Genomic DNA, 17,482 nt, shown 5'->3' with positions numbered 1-17,482 from the left:
AAGGAAATCAGTGAATTCATTAGGGTCTAATTTATGGATTTGGCATGACTGGGAAGACAATGTGCATCTGTAGGGGCGTGGATCAGAAAACCAGTCAGTATCTGATGTGACCACCATTTGCCTCATGCAGCACAACACAGCTCTTTCGAATAGAGTTGATCAGGCTGTTGATTGTGGCCTGTGGAATGTTGTCCTCCTTCAATGGCTATGTGAAGTTGCTGGATATTGGCGTGAACTGGAACATGCTGTCGTAATGTAGATCCAGAACATCCCAAACATGCTCAATGGGTGACCGTGTCTGGGTATGCAAGCCATGGAAGAACTTGGACATTTTCAACTTCTAGCAATTGTGTGCAGATCCAGCACTATCATGCTGAAACATGAGCTGATGGCTGTGGATGAATGTTACAATAATGGGCCCAAAGATCTCGTCACTGTCTCTGTGCATTCAAATTGCCATCGATAAAATGCAATTGTCCGTAGCTTATGCCTGGCCATACCATAACCAAACCGCCATCATGGGGCACAGTTCACAATGATGTCAGCAAACTGCTCGCCCACACGACACCATACACGCTGTCTGCCATCTATCCAGTATAGTTGAAACTGATTCATCCGTCAAGCGCACACTTCAGAGTGCCAGTGGTTATTGAAGATGATCATTTACATTTAAGTCATTTAGCAGACGCTCTTATCCAGAGCGACTTACAAATTGGTGAATTCACCTTCTGACATCCAGTGGAACAGCCACTTTACAATAGTGCATCTAAATCATTTAAGGGGGGGGTGAGAAGGATTACTTATCCTATCCTAGGTATTCCTTGAAGAGGTGGGGTTTCAGGTGTCTCCGGAAGGTGGTGATTGACTCCGCTGTCCTGGCGTCGTGAGGGAGTTTGTTCCACCATTGGGGGGCCAGAGCAGCGAACAGTTTTGACTGGGCTGAGCGGGAACTGTACTTCCTCAGTGGTAGGGAGGCGAGCAGGCCAGAGGTGGATGAACGCAGTGACCTTGTTTGGGTGTAGGGCCTGATCAGAGCCTGGAGGTACTGCGGTGCCGTTCCCCTCACAGCTCCGTAGGCAAGCACCATGGTCTTGTAGCGGATGCGAGCTTCAACTGGAAGCCAGTGGAGAGAGCGGAGGAGCGGGGTGACGTGAGAGAACTTGGGAAGGTTGAACACCAGACGGGCTGCGGCGTTCTGGATGAGTTGTAGGGGTTTAATGGCACAGGCAGGGAGCCCAGCCAACAGCGAGTTGCAGTAATCCAGACGGGAGATGACAAGTGCCTGGATTAGGACCTGCGCCGCTTCCTGTGTGAGGCAGGGTCGTACTCTGCGGATGTTGTAGAGCATGAACCTACAGGAACGGGCCACCGCCATGATGTTGGTTGAGAACAACAGGGTGTTGTCCAGGATCACTCCAAGGTTCTTAGCGCTCTGGGAGGAGGACACAATGGAGTTGTCAACCGTGATGGCGAGATCATGGAACGGGCAGTCCTTCCCCGGGAGGAAGAGCAGCTCCGTCTTGCCGAGGTTCAGCTTGAGGTGGTGATCCGTCATCCACACTGATATGTCTGCCAGACATGCAGAGATGCGATTCGCCACCTGGTCATCAGAAGGGGGAAAGGAGAAGATTAATTGTGTGTCGTCTGCATAGCAATGATAGGAGAGACCATGTGAGGTTATGACAGAGCCAAGTGACTTGGTGTATAGCGAGAATAGGAGAGGGCCTAGAACAGAGCCCTGGGGGACACCAGTGGTGAGAGCGCGTGGCGAGGAGACAGATTCTCGCCACGCCACCTGGTAGGAGCGACCTGTCAGGTAGGACGCAATCCAAGCGTGGGCCGCGCCGGAGATGCCCAACTCGGAGAGGGTGGAGAGGAGGATCTGATGGTTCACAGTATCGAAGGCAGCCGATAGGTCTAGAAGGATGAGAGCAGAGGAGAGAGTTAGCTTTAGCAGTGTGGAGCGCCTCCGTGATACAGAGAAGAGCAGTCTCAGTTGAATGACTAGTCTTGAAACCTGACTGATTTGGATCAAGAAGGTCATTCTGAGAGAGATAGCGGGAGAGCTGGCCAAGGACGGCACGTTCAAGAGTTTTGGAGAGAAAAGAAAGAAGGGATACTGGTCTGTAGTTGTTGACATCGGAGGGATCGAGTGTAGGTTTTTTCAGAAGGGGTGCAACTCTCGCTCTCTTGAAGACGGAAGGGACGTAGCCAGCGGTCAGGGATGAGTTGATGAGCGAGGTGAGGTAAGGGAGAAGGTCTCCGGAAATGGTCTGGAGAAGAGAGGAGGGGATAGGGTCAAGCGGGCAGGTTGTTGGGCGGCCGGCCGTCACAAGAAGCGAGATTTCATCTGGAGAGAGAGGGGAGAAAGAGGTCAGAGCACAGGGTAGGGCAGTGTGAGCAGAACCAGCGGTGTCGTTTGACTTAGCAAACGAGGATCGGATGTCGTCGACCTTCTTTTCAAAATGGTTGACGAAGTCATCTGCAGAGAGGGGGAGGAGGGGGGAGGAGGATTCAGGAGGGAGGAGAAGGTGGCAAAGAGCTTCCTAGGGTTAGAGGCAGATGCTTGGAATTTAGAGTGGTAGAAAGTGGCTTTAGCAGCAGAGACAGAGGAGGAAAATGTAGAGAGGAGGGAGTGAAAGGATGCCAGGTCCGCAGGGAGGCGAGTTTTCCTCCATTTCCGCTCGGCTGCCCGGAGCTCTGTTCTGTGAGCTCGCAATGAGTCGTCGAGCCACGGAGCGGGAGGGGAGGACCGAGCCGGCCTGGAGGATAGGGGACATAGAGAGTCAAAGGATGCAGAAAGGGAAGAGAGGAGGGTTGAGGAGGCAGAATCAGGAGATAGGTTGGAGAAGGTATGAGCAGAGGGAAGAGATGATAGGATGGAAGAGGAGAGAGTAGCGGGGGAGAGAGAGCGAAGGTTGGGACGGCGCGATACCATCCGAGTAGGGGCAGTGTGGGAAGTGTTGGATGAGAGCGAGAGGGAAAAGGATACAAGGTAGTGGTCGGAGACTTGGAGGGGAGTTGCAATGAGGTTAGTGGAAGAACAGCATCTAGTAAAGATGAGGTCGAGTGTATTGCCTGCCATGTGAGTAGGGGGAAGGTGAGAGGGTGAGGTCAAAAGAGGAGAGGAGTGGAAAGAAGGAGGCAGAGAGGAATGAGTCAAAGGTAGACGTGGGGAGGTTAAAGTCGCCCAGGACTGTGAGAGGTGAGCCGTCCTCAGGAAAGGAGCTTATCAAGGCATCAAGCTCATTGATGAACTCTCCGAGGGAACCTGGACGGCGATAAATGATAAGGATGTTAAGCTTGAAAGGGCTGGTAACTGTGACAGCATGGAATTCAAAGGAGGCGATAGACAGATGGGTAAGGGGAGAAAGAGAGAATGACCACTTGGGAGAGATGAGGATCCCGGTGCCACCACCCCGCTGACCAGAAGCTCTCGGGTGTGCGAGAACACGTGGGCGGACGAAGAGAGAGCAGTAGGAGTAGCAGTGTTATCTGTGGTGATCCATGTTTCCGTCAGTGCCAAGAAGTCGAGGGACTGGAGGGAGGCATAGGCTGAGATGAACTCTGCCTTGTTGGCCGCAGATCGGCAGTTCCAGAGGCTACCGGAGACCTGGAACTCCACGTGGGTCGTGCGCGCTGGGACCACCAGATTAGGGTGGCCGCGGCCACGCGGTGTGGAGCGTTTGTATGGTCTGTGCAGAGAGAGAACAGGGATAGATAGACACATAGTTGACAGGCTACAGAAGAGGCTACGCTAATGCAAAGGAGATTGGAATGACAAGTGGACTACACGTCTCGAATGTTCAGAAAGTTAAGCTTACGTAGCAAGAATCTTATTGACTAAAATGATTGAAATGATACAGTACTGCTGGAGTAGGCTAGCTGGCAGTGGCTGCGTTGTTGACTTTGTAGGCTAGCTGGCAGTGGCTGCGATGTTGACACTACACTAATCAAGTCGTTCCGTCGAGTTTAATAGTTTCTACAGTGCTGCTATTCGGGGGCTAGCTGGCTAGCTAGCAGTGTTGATTGCGTTACGTTACGTTAAAAGAACGACAATAGCTGGCTAGCTAACCTAGAAAAGCTAACCTTCATTTGCCCACTGAAGTTCGGTCAAGACCCTGGTGGGGACGACGAGCATGCTGATGAGCTTCCCTGAGATGGTTTCTGACAGTTAGTGCAGAAATGATTGTGCAAACCCAGCTTTCCGGGTGGCTCGTCTCAGATCATCCCGCAGGTGAAGAAGCCGGATGTCGAGGTTCTGGGCTGGCGTGGTTAAGCACGGTCTGCGGTTGTGAGGACGGTTGGACGTACTGCCACATTCTCTAAAATGAAGTTGGAGGTGGCTTATGGTAGAGAAATTAACATTCAATTCTCTGACAACAGCTCTGGTGGACAAACATTCCTGCAGTCAGCATGCCAATTGCATACTCCCTCAACTTGAGACAACTATCATTGTGTTGTGTGACAAAACTGCACATTTTAGTGGCATTTTATTGTCCTGAGCACAAGGTGCACCTGTGTAATGAGCGTGCTGTTTAATCAGCTTCTTGATATGTCATACTTGTCAGGCGGCGGTTGGACTAGTAACCGAAAGGTTGCAAGATTGAATCCCCGAGCTGACAAGGTCTGTCGTTCTGCCCCTGAACAAGGCAGTTAACCCACTGTTCCTAGGCTGTCATTGAAAATAAGAATTTGTTCTTAACTAACTTGCCTGGTTAAAAAAATAAAAAAGGTGGATGGATTATCTAGGCAAAGGAGGAATGCTCACTATCAGGGATGTAAACAAGTTAGTGCACAACATTTGATAGAAATAAGATTTTTGTGCATATGAACATTCCTGGGATCTTCTATTTCAGCTCATGAAACATGGGACGAACGTTTATATTTTTGTTCAGTATAGATAGAGTTTGAGACAATTTTATGCAATCCAGGACTTTGGGTGTGTGAGTGTGGTTTAAACATGCATGAAACATAGGAGACTGAATGGGAGAAGAAAAGGTATGTGAAAGTGCAGAGTAAAAACAACAGCAGGAGCTCATACTTTTCTTACATGGAGTTTTACCAGCAATTGGACTTTGGTTCTGATCGCTAGTGAGAAGAACCTGTTGAGTCAAACTTCTGTTCAATACTCCTGTGTTATATCAGAGGTTTTATAAACTCAGAAATGTTTGACAATTATGATTTAAATTAGCTTATATTATGATTTCTGATAAAACGAATAATGAAGTGATAATAGCGACCACCATTCAGACTACATCATGAACCTACATATGACTAGCTGCTTTCACTATGTCTTCCTATTAAAATAGGCCAGTAGCCCATCCCCTAATGGTGACCACATCTCTTGAGTGGATATATGAAGTGTTGTTTATTGAGTTCAGAGCCTGTGGAATGATAGGAATCATATCTGGAGAAGAACAGGCTGCTGGTCTGACTGTTGCTATGTCTGGCAGATCTAGGATCAGATCTATGATGATGTTACCCTCTCCAGATCCTATCCTTAATCATCATGGATGAAACACCTACACTCGATCCCTCCGATGTCAACAACTACAGACCAGTATCCCTTCTTTCTTTTCTCTACAAAACTCTTGAACGTGCCGTCCTTGGCCAGCTCTCCCGCTATCTCTCTCAGAATGACCTTCTTGATCCAAATCAGTCAGGTTTCAAGACTAGTCATTCAACTGAGACTGCTCTTCTCTGTATCACGGAGGCGCTCCGCACTGCTAAAGCTAACTCTCTCTCCTCTGCTCTCATCCTTCTAGACCTATCGGCTGCCTTCGACACTGTGAACCATCAGATCCTCCTCTCCACCCTCTCCGAGTTGGGCATCTCCGGTGCGGCCCACGCTTGGATTGCGTCCTACCTGACAGGTCGCTCCTACCAGGTGGCGTGGCGAGAATCTGTCTCCTCGCCACGCGCTCTCACCACTGGTGTCCCCCAGGGCTCTGTTCTAGGCCCTCTCCTATTCTCGCTATACACCAAGTCACTTGGCTCTGTCATAACCTCACATGGTCTCTCCTATCATTGCTATGCAGACGACACACAATTAATCTTCTCCTTTCCCCCTTCTGATGACCAGGTGGCGAATCGCATCTCTGCATGTCTGGCAGACATATCAGTGTGGATGACGGATCACCACCTCAAGCTGAACCTCGGCAAGACGGAGCTGCTCTTCCTCCCGGGGAAGGACTGCCCGTTCCATGATCTCGCCATCACGGTTGACAACTCCATTGTTTCCTCCTCCCAGAGCGCTAAGAACCTTGGCGTGATCCTGGACAACACCCTGTCGTTCTCAACTAACATCAAGGCGGTGGCCCGTTCCTGTAGGTTCATGCTCTACAACATCCGCAGAGTACGCCCCTGCCTCACACAGGAAGCGGCGCAGGTCCTAATCCAGGCACTTGTCATCTCCCGTCTGGATTACTGCAACTCGCTGTTGGCTGGGCTCCCTGCCTGTGCCATTAAACCCCTACAACTCATCCAGAACGCCGCAGCCCGTCTGGTGTTCAACCTTCCCAAGTTCTCTCACGTCACCCCGCTCCTCCGCTCTCTCCACTGGCTTCCAGTTGAAGCTCGCATCCGCTACAAGACCATGGTGCTTGCCTACGGAGCTGTGAGGGGAACGGCACCGCAGTACCTCCAGGCTCTGATCAGGCCCTACACCCAAACAAGGGCACTGCGTTCATCCACCTCTGGCCTGCTCGCCTCCCTACCACTGAGGAAGTACAGTTCCCGCTCAGCCCAGTCAAAACTGTTCGCTGCTCTGGCCCCCCAATGGTGGAACAAACTCCCTCACGACGCCAGGACAGCGGAGTCAATCACCACCTTCCGGAGACACCTGAAACCCCACCTCTTCAAGGAATACCTAGGATAGGATAAAGCAATCCTTCTCACCCCCCTTAAATGATTTAGATGCACTATTGTAAAGTGGCTGTTCCACTGATGTCAGAAGGTGAATTCACCAATTTGTAAGTCGCTCTGGATAAGAGCGTCTGCTAAATGACTTAAATGTAAATGTAATGTAAATGTAAACACAAAACTGACCAATGGGAGTGTGTGTGTGGCCACAAGTTCTGTCCTTGAGCTGTTCTTGTTTATTAATGTTCTGTAATATTTCATGTTTTGAGTCGACCCCAGGAAGAATAGCTCCTGCTTTCGCAATAGCTTATGGGGATCCTAATAAAATACCAAAATGCCCTCACTGAAACTGTCATAAGGGAGAGACTGGGGGAGCGATGTGGGGTGTATTCAGTGAGTAAACTGTGAATAGAGCTGACCAGATTCTTGATTCTACATTAAAAACAATTATATTGGTTCTAAACGATACGTCTTATTTTTTTCTCCCCGATTTCAATCTTGTCTTATCACTGCAACTCCCCAACAGACTCGGGACAGACCAAGGTCAAGTCATGCATCTCCCCAATTTCAATCTTGTCTTATCACTGCAACTCCTCAACGGACTCGGGACAGGCCAAGGTCAAGTCAAGCGTCCTCCGAAACATGACCCGCCAAACTGCGCTTCTTAACACCCGCCTGCTAAACCTGGAAGCCAGCTTCACCAATGTGTTGGAGGAAACACCACTCAACTGATGACTGCAGTCAGCCTGCAGGTGCCCGGCCTGCCACAAGGAGTCGTTATTGCTTGACAAGCCAAGTAAAGCCCCTCCTGGCCAGAACCTCCCCTTACCCGGACAACGCTGGCCCTACGGGTGGTGGTGACACAGCCTGGGATCAAACCTGGGTCTGTGATGCCTCAAGCACTGCGATGCAGTGCCTTAGACCGCTGCGCCACTCGGGAGGCCCCTACACTACACATTTCCATCAGTAATACTACATCCTCCCTGAGGTTTATGAGTAAGGGGACTGGTATGTCAGTATTTGGCCAAACTAGACAGGACAGAAGTATAGTACATTTGAACTACAATTTGAACAGTAAACTCAAACCTTAATGGCAGAACAAGCAGCCGATGTAATACATGCTCATCAGTTTTGACACCTTTGACCTTTCTAGCGTGGTCATCGAATGATACTGTATAGAAGCACTGGGAGGAGCATGTAGTAAATCAACTTATAGAATATTGCATCTGAAAAGTTCTGAACATTTCAACCCACTGAATACATCCATGGTGGAAGAGTTGTTTCTCAGAGTGGGAGGGTGTAGGAAAGCTCTGAGTTTATGAGCAGATTTCCTATGCTGCACTCTAGCACAGTCACACTGGAGACCACTGACTTAGACCCCTGAAACCCCCTTCCTTCCAACCTTCGTCCTTCCATCTCCCTACCCATTCCCTGTGCCTTCCTTTCTCTCCCACCCCCCTTTCTCTATCACCCCTTTCCAACCTTTTCCCTCGCTCCTTCCCTCTCCACTCCCACATTCAACCACAAATTCACTCGGAGAGCGCTCTGTCTTCCTCTATGTGCGCACATGTTCTGCACTGTATGTGTACGCACATGTATGTGAACGTGCTTCCGCACATGTATGTGAACGTGCTTCCGCAGCATGTGTGTGTGTATGTAGGTTGGAATGACTGTTGAGGGAGAGTGGGAACTCCCTGAGCAGTGATCAGGATGAGCAGGAGGGGCAAGAGGGGTTCTATGAGCGCAGAAACACAGTCATGCTTCCCACATGCTGGATTGGCCATGGATCTTAAAGGCCCAAGGAAGTAAAAAAAAAGTGATTTTCCTGTGTTTCATACAGTTCCACACTATGGAGGTTAGAATAATACTGAAATTGTGACAATGCCCTTTTAGTGTAGGAGCGGTTTGTGAAGTCCACCTGAAATTTCAGCCTGTTTTAGGTGGGAGCGAGTTTTGGCCTTCCACGGTGACATATCCAAGCAGTAAATTAGTTAGACCAATAAGACAGTTCCAAACCTCTGCCAACAGCAGCAAATTTCCCTCCCCACTCAAACCACTCCCACTGTCCTAGCGTTGCTTTACTAAACATGTTTGTTCCAACAATTCTAGTTCTATGCTTGCAGTAGTCCCCTCCTACATACCTACAGGGACATGAGCCATAAGGAAATGGTTATGAACAACCAAGGGCTCTATTCAAGCAAAACCACTATCTAGTTGTTTCTGGGGCAGAAATGTTTTTGCATAGTGAAAGAGTGTACTGGAGCATAGAAGGAACTTGATGCACTGCTCAAGTGCTCATTCATCTAAATGCAAGTGTTCAGTTAAAAATGTAATGTAGCCCACAACTGATGGTCTGTCATTATGTAGAGAATTAGAGAATTTACCTCTTGATTTCCTGATCTCTGTATTGATGTTTAGGGATTGAAATTGACTCACTAAGGTTCTTTATTTGCTGATCTTCTTGGTTATGCTGAGCCATATCTATGCAGCATTAGTGGCAGCACATAAACCTCTGAAAACAGCCTTAATATAAAATGTCAGTCTTGGAAACAATGTACTTGCAGCCCTCAGCCTCTTTAAAGACTAAAAACCACATTAGAAAAGAACGAAAACAAAGAATCATCTTCAAGGTGGAACAATCTTATTTTATTTTCACAACCAGACCGTCACCTTTAATACATTCCTCCAAACCACTTCTCACCATCAAGAAAATATAATATAATATGGTCACCTCCATTTAAAGAGGAAGGATTGTGAGAGGCCAAGCATGAATGTACATCATAGAATGTAGGCCGATTTCAAACGTTACAATTCATCAGGTGTACACACCAAGGCAAACGTCTTGTCATACATAGTTACCATATATAGTTGGTGTAAGTGTTCTGCTATGCAGTGTTATGTCTATATGGCTCAGAGGGCGATGATGGGTACACTTCTGCCCTGGCCACCCATCACCAAATCCCTTTAGTCAACCTACACTCAGAAAGAAAGGCACGTCTATTACCTGGGGTCTAATCATTATTCCAAAATGTTTCGCAACAGAAACTAGAATTTCTATTGGACAAATTCAGGTAAGTCCCACCCAGTTTAATTCCGTTTGCGTACGCTTGGTTCTGTTTGGTTACGAGGGAATTACATCCCAGGTCTCAGATTATCTGAGTGCTACTTCACGGTCTTAGTTTTCCCTTTAGCCTTCTCAGATCAAAGTTGTATTCTTTTTTTATACATTTTTTCTGCTGCGTCTGCCTTTTTTAGAACGTCATTGTCCATTTTTTTCTTCTAGTTTTTATTTTCTCCTCCCATATCAGCTCAGTGGACACGTCACCTTCCGGAATGTCATCTACCATGACATCATTGACCATGATGTCATCGGTGGTCTGGTCTAAGTGGTTGAAGAATCCGCTTTGCTCAGCTCGCTGCCCATGACATCACACAGAAGCTTCTCCGCCATGGTTGCTGGCTTCTCCGGGGTTCCTTTGGACTCTTCTGGGATGGAGACAGAATTCCAGGCACCCTTTACGTTGTCGTCATAGCATTCTGCACCCCCCAGGTCTTTGGGCTGGTCTGGGGCAGATCTGTGGGAGGGGGGAGCAGCGAGGGGCTCCGGAATGACTGGCTTTGGCTCCGGGGCGACTGGCTTTGGCTCCGGGGCGACTGGCTTTGGCTCCGGGGCGACTGGCTTTGGCTCCGGGGCGACTGGCTTTGGCTCCGGGGCGACTGGCTTTGGCTCCGGGGCGACTGGCTTTGGCTCCGGGCGACTGGCTGGCTCCGGGCGACTGGCTTTGGCTCCGGGGCGACTGGGCGACTGGCTTGGCTCCGGGCGGGCTCCGGGGCGACTGGCTTTGGCTCCGGGCGACTGGCTTGGCTCCGGGGCGACTGGCTTTGGCTCCGGGGCGACTGGCTTTGGCTCCGGGGCGACTGGCTTTGGCTCCGGGCGACTGGCTTTGGCTGGCGACTGGCCGCTCCGGGGCGACTGGCTTTGGCTCCGGGCGACTGGCTTTGGCTCCGGGGCGACTGGCTTTGGCTCCGGGGCGACTGGCTTTGGCTCCGGGGCGACTGGCTTTGGCTCTGGGGCGACTGGCTTTGGCTCGCTGACTGACACCAGGGGCTCGTGTTCAGGCGGTGCTGGGGCTACTAGTGGGACGCTCACCGGCTCCTCCAATGAGGGCTCCGTCTCTGGCTGCTTGGGGGGCTCTGGCTCCTGTACCGGTTCTGGCACTGATTCTACTACTGGTTCATTCGCCTCTGCAACCACCACTGGCGCATCAGCTACTGCCTCCACCACAGCTTCCTGCGTGTCGATTGCCTCTGCAGCCTTCTGCTCGGCTGGTGCGGTGTCCCGTCTCCTGCTGATCTTGTTTCCCATGGTGCACCTGGAGACAATGAGACCGGCAGAATGAGAGAGGCACCTCAACCATGAGGAGAGGGACAGCGAGCAGATCAGGAGAGGGGGAAAAAGCCATTTGCACACCCAAACTTTGCACCGAGATAAGAAGCAGGATTTTTTGTCCCAGTTAAGGGTGGCTGTATCGTCACCTGTCCATTTACATGTATGTTACAGGTTTAACAGATCTGGTGAATCAGTAATCTAAAGAATCATATTTAGTTTGTCGTCTTGGACACGGACTTGCAACAAAGGATAAAATACATTCACAGCTATTAGGTTGTGTGTGCTGGACTTTTCCCTGACCTTGTGCCTTGTTTGATTTTCCCAGCACCAGTGCCCAGTTAGGATGTGCTTATTGACTTAGTACGCCATAAATCACAGGCATCAGTGAGAGCAAGTAAACCAACTGTGGAAATTAGTGATGCACCGATATTACATTTGATCGATAACGATATTTTCCTTTCAAAAAAAACAACCTGATACCGATATTTAAAATTGTAAGTCTTTTAAGCATTCTAGTACAGTTAAATAATTAACACACATGGACGCAGCAGTCTAAGGCACTGCATATCAGGCGTCACCAAAAAGTTATTTTGTTGGCATTTACAACACATGTCCCCATTACCAGTAAAGCATAATCAAAACCTATTTCTTTCACTTCCTTGCTGTGCCATTTCTTTGCTACGGAACGCTGTTTGGGTCTTTGCGTGTCAAAAAAAAGAATAGTATGACAAGTTGAAAACATTGACGTGTCAGGAAATGAATATGACTGCACGTCACACAATTTGACGGGTTCATAATTAAACGTAGTTATTACACATTGATTACACCATCACTTTTATTTCATGTCACAACGATACGTATGCGATGATGCTGGTAGTGGTCTCGTGCACCTACAGTACTGGTCCTAAAAAAAAAAATCTAGCTAGCCAATGGATGCAAACAATGTTCTTCCGCAAAAACATACCAAAAGGACAATCTGTTTCAGTAGCTATATAGTTAGCTCGCTAGGTGTTATCTAAAATAACCTTAATTTATAAGAGTTTTTATTCGATTAATGTTGGTCGGACCCATCTATGTGTAGCTAGCCACAATAGTGGACATTGCGGTTAGCCTTCAAAATAAAAGTATTTGTTTTAATTTGCATCACTGTCAATTAGATACTTTTATGTTGAATGCAAACCGCAAATTCCACTATTGTGCCTGATCCTTATTGTGGCTAGCTTCACAACCAAGTCCGGTCGAGCCTCACTGGACAGATTAAGCTAGCTGGCTGCTTTTAACGTTAGCTTTGGGCAACAGGGTTAAGTAGTGGGATAGTTAGTTGTCATTAACTGAAAGTTCAATAGGCGAACAACAAGTGGCAACCTAGCTAATACTTACTCACAAGGATTCCTAAAGCATTGCTACGAATAATGAAAATGACTAGTTTCTAGTGGAAGATGCGGTCAAACAAATGATGCTTTATTACCAATGCGGTATTGCAAACACACCAATTGTGGCTGGTGTTTTCAGACTTTAAATAAAGCTTTGACAGTGCTACTGTATCTTTTTTGAAATGCAAAGACCCAAACTGTGTTCCATAGTACGCATGTCTTGAAGCTAATAGCAGTGACGCTATTACTATGTAACTCCGGTAGGGCAACATCTGAAAAATAACGCACTTGGTAGTGTGTACCAGTGCTCGACCAGTCCGCGAACCCACGACAGAGAACAGTTGATTGTCAAGGGCATTGAATCCCATTATCTTGGCTTTAATGGATTTCGCCTTTTGAGTTGTCTCGCTGAAATGTTCTTACTCTTTCAAACGACTGCTCAACTTGTTGACTGCTCGATCCCCACAGCAGACATTGTGGGCTAGGTTAACCTCTTGAATCTATGGCGGCGCTATTTCATTATTGGATAAAAAAAACGTACCCGTTTTAAGCGCAATATTTTGTCACAAAAAGATGCTTGACTATGCATATAATTGACAGCTTTGGAAAGAAAACACTGACGTTTCCAAAACTGCAAAGATATTATCTGTGAGTGCCCCAGAACTGATGCTACAGGCGAAACCAAGATGAAACTTCAAACAGGAAATTAGCTAAATTTTTGAAGCTCTGTTTTCCAATGTCTCCTTATATGGCTGTGAATGCGACAGGAATGAGACCCACAATTTCTGCCGTTTCCCCAAGGTGTCTGCAGCATTGTGACGTATTTGTAGTCATATCATTGGAAGATTGACCATAAGAGACCACATTTACCAGGTGTCCGCCCGGTGTCCTGCGCCGAAATTGGTGTGCAAACCTCAGCTGTAAGTATTTTTCCATGTGATTCAGAGAAGAAAACAGGCTTCCACGAACGATATATCAATGAAGAGATGTGAAAAACACCTTGAGGATTGATTCTAAACAACGTTTGCCATGTTTGTCGATATTATGGAGTTAATTTGGAAAAACGTTCAGCGTTTGTGACTGAATTTTCAGTTTGTTTTGGTAGCCAAAAGTGATGTACAAAACAGAGCATTTTTCTCCTACACAAAGAATCTTTCAGGAAAAACTGAACATTTGCTATCTAACTGAGAATCTCCTCATTGAAAACATCTGAAGTTCTTCAAAGGTAAATGATTTTATTTGAATGCTTTTCTTGTTTTTGTGAAAATGTTGCTGGCTGAATTCTAGGCTTATAGCTATGCAAGCTATCAATACTCTTACACAAATGCTTGTTTAGCTATTGTTGAAAAGCATATTTTGAAAATCTGAGATGACAGTGTTGTTAACAAAAGTCTATGCTTGAGAGCAAATAGTCATTTCATTTGCGATTTTCATGAATAGTTAACTTTGCGTTATGCTAATGAGCTTGAGGCTATAAATAGGATCCCGAATCCGGGATTGCTCGACGCAAGAAGTTAAGAATGTGGTCTTGCACGTGTAGCGCAAAATGTCATTACGGCATGTACCTACATTATATTAGGTATGCAACTAAGCTTTGACATCGGGTTCTCACGTCGGCACTTTTAGCTAATATTGGCCGATTCCGAAATGTTCACCGATATATTGTGCATCCCTAGTGGAAATAAGTGTTTGGTTACCAACTGAACACCGCTCTCATCGCCACAAGCTACACCAGTGAGGAGACGGTGTAGAGTGTAATATCTGAATCAACTTGTCTTATGCTGTCAGGGGTGGGAGATACAGCATTTAGTCTACATTTAGTCCACTTCTCAAAGTGGTTTATCTGCTCTGTCACCAACAATGAACAGTGGATTTCGAGCTGGCTTATAATCGTCAAACCATGGTAGACTTGTCCCTGATGAACCAGTAATGTGACAACCACATCAGAATGATTTACACCACTGGCAGTTGCATTATCATTCTATTGTATGTGGTATGATTAGTGTGAGCTGTCCACGTCACTGAACTTCTGAGTAGTGGAATCCTGTTTCTACATGCATTTTTTGACTTATAAAATGAATGATATATATCCACTGATTCTTAAATAACAATTAATAAATGCCTCGTATGACAGTTGAACTAACCTCACACCATCAGAACCCAAAATACAAGCTTGTTTTACTTCAATGTTCTTAAACAAACTGTATAGCCTAAAAGCATGGTTAAAACTCCTTTTGATATCATGGATGGTCATTAGTCCTTACATCCACAGCCCATTCTGTGAATTTGAGAGTGGTTTCATTTCTCCAGGCCCATCCTTAAGGTTTGTACCGACACACAGGTGGGGTGACCATTATTATTATTTCAATTAAGGATTCTAGCTTTAACCTACCCAATCCCTTCACAAATTACCCACGTGCATTTACTTCAAACAACTTCAATATTCTGCAAATGGTTGGTGCAATTCTGCAGAGACAAAAATGGTAAACTACTATGGTTAAATATTGGGATCATACTTAGGGGAATTTCACCAACCAGGTTGTGCTACACAGGTTAAGAGGCACAATTGACCTCGATGCATTGGAACATTATGTTCCATCCCGTGCAGGATCACGTGTCCGCTCTATGGAGCGTATAGTGTCCCGTCCTTCCCCCGTCCCCCGAGCTACAAGCGCACGTGCGTGGTATGTAGGCTACATGTCGATGGGCACCACCGGTGCATGCAACGATTTAAAACAATCCTCGAAAACGCATTGGAGTCAAACTATGCACCACGAAGAAACAATCGATTCACACTTGTGTCACGCTCAAATTAAGTACACGACAAATGCGCAAACAGCGAAATTGATTGTCTCAAGTAATGCGCGCAGTAAGACTTGGGGTTTAAACCGTTAAATATTCGTCAAACTGAAGATGCACAAACGCCACTTAAGTTAAGAAACATTGGTCATCAATAACTTTGATTAGGGTAATCTCATTAAGCTAATTACCACCCAAACCACACCTTCCTCCAGCTGCTGTTTACTAGGCAGCACAAAAATGGGTCCCAGTCCGACAGTCTACACACAGCCCTCTAAACTCACCCATCACCAAAGTAACCCGAACACCGCACTGAGACCTCCACAGCTACGCATAAGCATACAACAAATTAGCATTAATAAACGGGGAATGAGCGGACCTTGTGTTCGGGAGATGAAATTGAACCGAGAAAGAACAAAAGAGAGCTGATGAGGTAGGCGGGGTCGCCGATTGCTTAACAAGCTGAGACAGCCTCGAGTGAAAAGCACACTCACATAAAACAGCATGCTAATCTAAAAATAACAAAAAAAATACATAAATACAATGACTTTTCGTCATTATAGAGTGCAGTGTAGAGAAGATATTTACTAACCTTGGTAGCGGAATTTAAGCCGTGCCGGAAAGTTCTTCTTGCGCTCTCACGACTTGGCGAGGCACGCACAGACTGAAGGGGAGGAAAGTTTGGACAGAGGTTTAGTGCATGTTGTCTGGGATGTGTGTATTTGTGCGCGCGCCCACTGTCGCTCGTACGCCCGGAGACTGTGACCATGTTCCAACAGATAAATGTATCCTTCCTTACTTCCTTCCTTATTTCTTCCCTACCTTCCTCTCCTTCTTGAATGGTCCACTGGTCTGGATGTATGAAAGTTATAAAGTGGAATCTTTCCTTTCACCTGGCCAATCATTTGAGATCAGTGATTTCTCCAGGGAGCTGTTGGAAGGATGCATTATGAAAGTATTGTAACAACTACATATGTTTTTTTCTCTCAAATAGACAACCTCCTCCTAATGAATGTGACGGAGTGGGCACTATTACTGGGATGTTTGTCTCTCTCAATTTTTCAATTTAAGGGGCTTTATTGGCATGGGAAACATATCTTTACATTGCCATAGCAAGTGAAATAGATAATACACAAAAGTGAAATAAACAAGAAAAAATGTGTCATTGTTGTTCATTTTCTTAGGGTGTCTGCTTGAAATGTTTAGATTTTAAAGGGAAGCTGAGAGGTCAAATATACTGTTTAGGTTTTCTACTACAAAGTTTAGACCTTCACTATTAAAGTGAAACGTTTTGTCCAGGAAGTTGTCTAAAGGGATTTAATTTTGTCACGCCCTGACAGTAGAGAGCCTTTTAATGTCTCTATTTGGTTTGGTCAGGGTGTGATTTGGGGTGGGCATTCTATGTTTCGTTTTCTATGATTTGGTGTTTCTATGTTTTTGGCCTGCTATGGTTCTCAATCTGGGACAGCTGTCTATCGTTGTCTCTGATTGGGAACCATTCTTCGGTAGCTCTTTCCTTCCTTTCTTTGTGGGAAGTTGACTATGTTTAGGGCACATAGCATTTGAGTGTTGATTGGTGTAGTGTTGATTGGTGTAGTGTTGATTGGTGTAGTGTTGATTGGTGTAGTGTTGATTGGTGTAGTGTTGATTGGTGTAGTGTTGATTGGTGTAGTGTTGATTGGTGTAGTGTTGATTGGTGTAGTGTTTTGTTCGGAGTCATGTTTGGAGTCATTTTGATTAAAAGAACATGTACACTCACCACGCTGCACCTTGGTCCTCTCCTTTCAACAGCTGTGACAAATTTGTTGTTATAAGTAGTTTTTTTGGTAGGTTTCCACACTACTTTCCTTCCTTCTATAGCATTTCTTAATATTATTCAGTTCATTTGGCTTTGATGCCTCATGATTGAGTATTGCGCAGAATATGATCTGATAGGGTTGACTGTGAACATTGCGTGAGACTGGTTTGAGGTCAGGGATAAAGTAGTCTACAGTACTACTGCCAAGAGATGAACTTTAGGTGTACCTACCGTAGCAGTCCCCTCGAAGCCTACCAT

General features: G+C 46.6%; 1 long non-coding RNA gene across 1 annotated transcript; it reads right to left on the bottom strand.

Moving 5' to 3' along the window:
• Positions 1-10,857: 10,857 nt before the first annotated feature.
• LOC135524372 (uncharacterized) lies at positions 10,858-16,308 on the bottom strand. Its single transcript, XR_010452941.1, has 2 exons — positions 16,019-16,308; positions 10,858-11,237 (listed from the first exon to the last, which is right to left on the bottom strand). It is a non-coding gene; the product is annotated as an uncharacterized LOC135524372 (long non-coding RNA).
• Positions 16,309-17,482: the final 1,174 nt, after the last annotated feature.

The sequence above is a fragment of the Oncorhynchus masou genome, chromosome 31, assembly GCF_036934945.1.
Source record: "Oncorhynchus masou masou isolate Uvic2021 chromosome 31, UVic_Omas_1.1, whole genome shotgun sequence".
Lineage (NCBI taxonomy): Eukaryota > Metazoa > Chordata > Actinopteri > Salmoniformes > Salmonidae > Oncorhynchus > Oncorhynchus masou.
The sequence above is the reverse complement of the archived record's forward strand: the minus strand, read 5'-3'. Positions and strand labels throughout refer to the sequence as shown.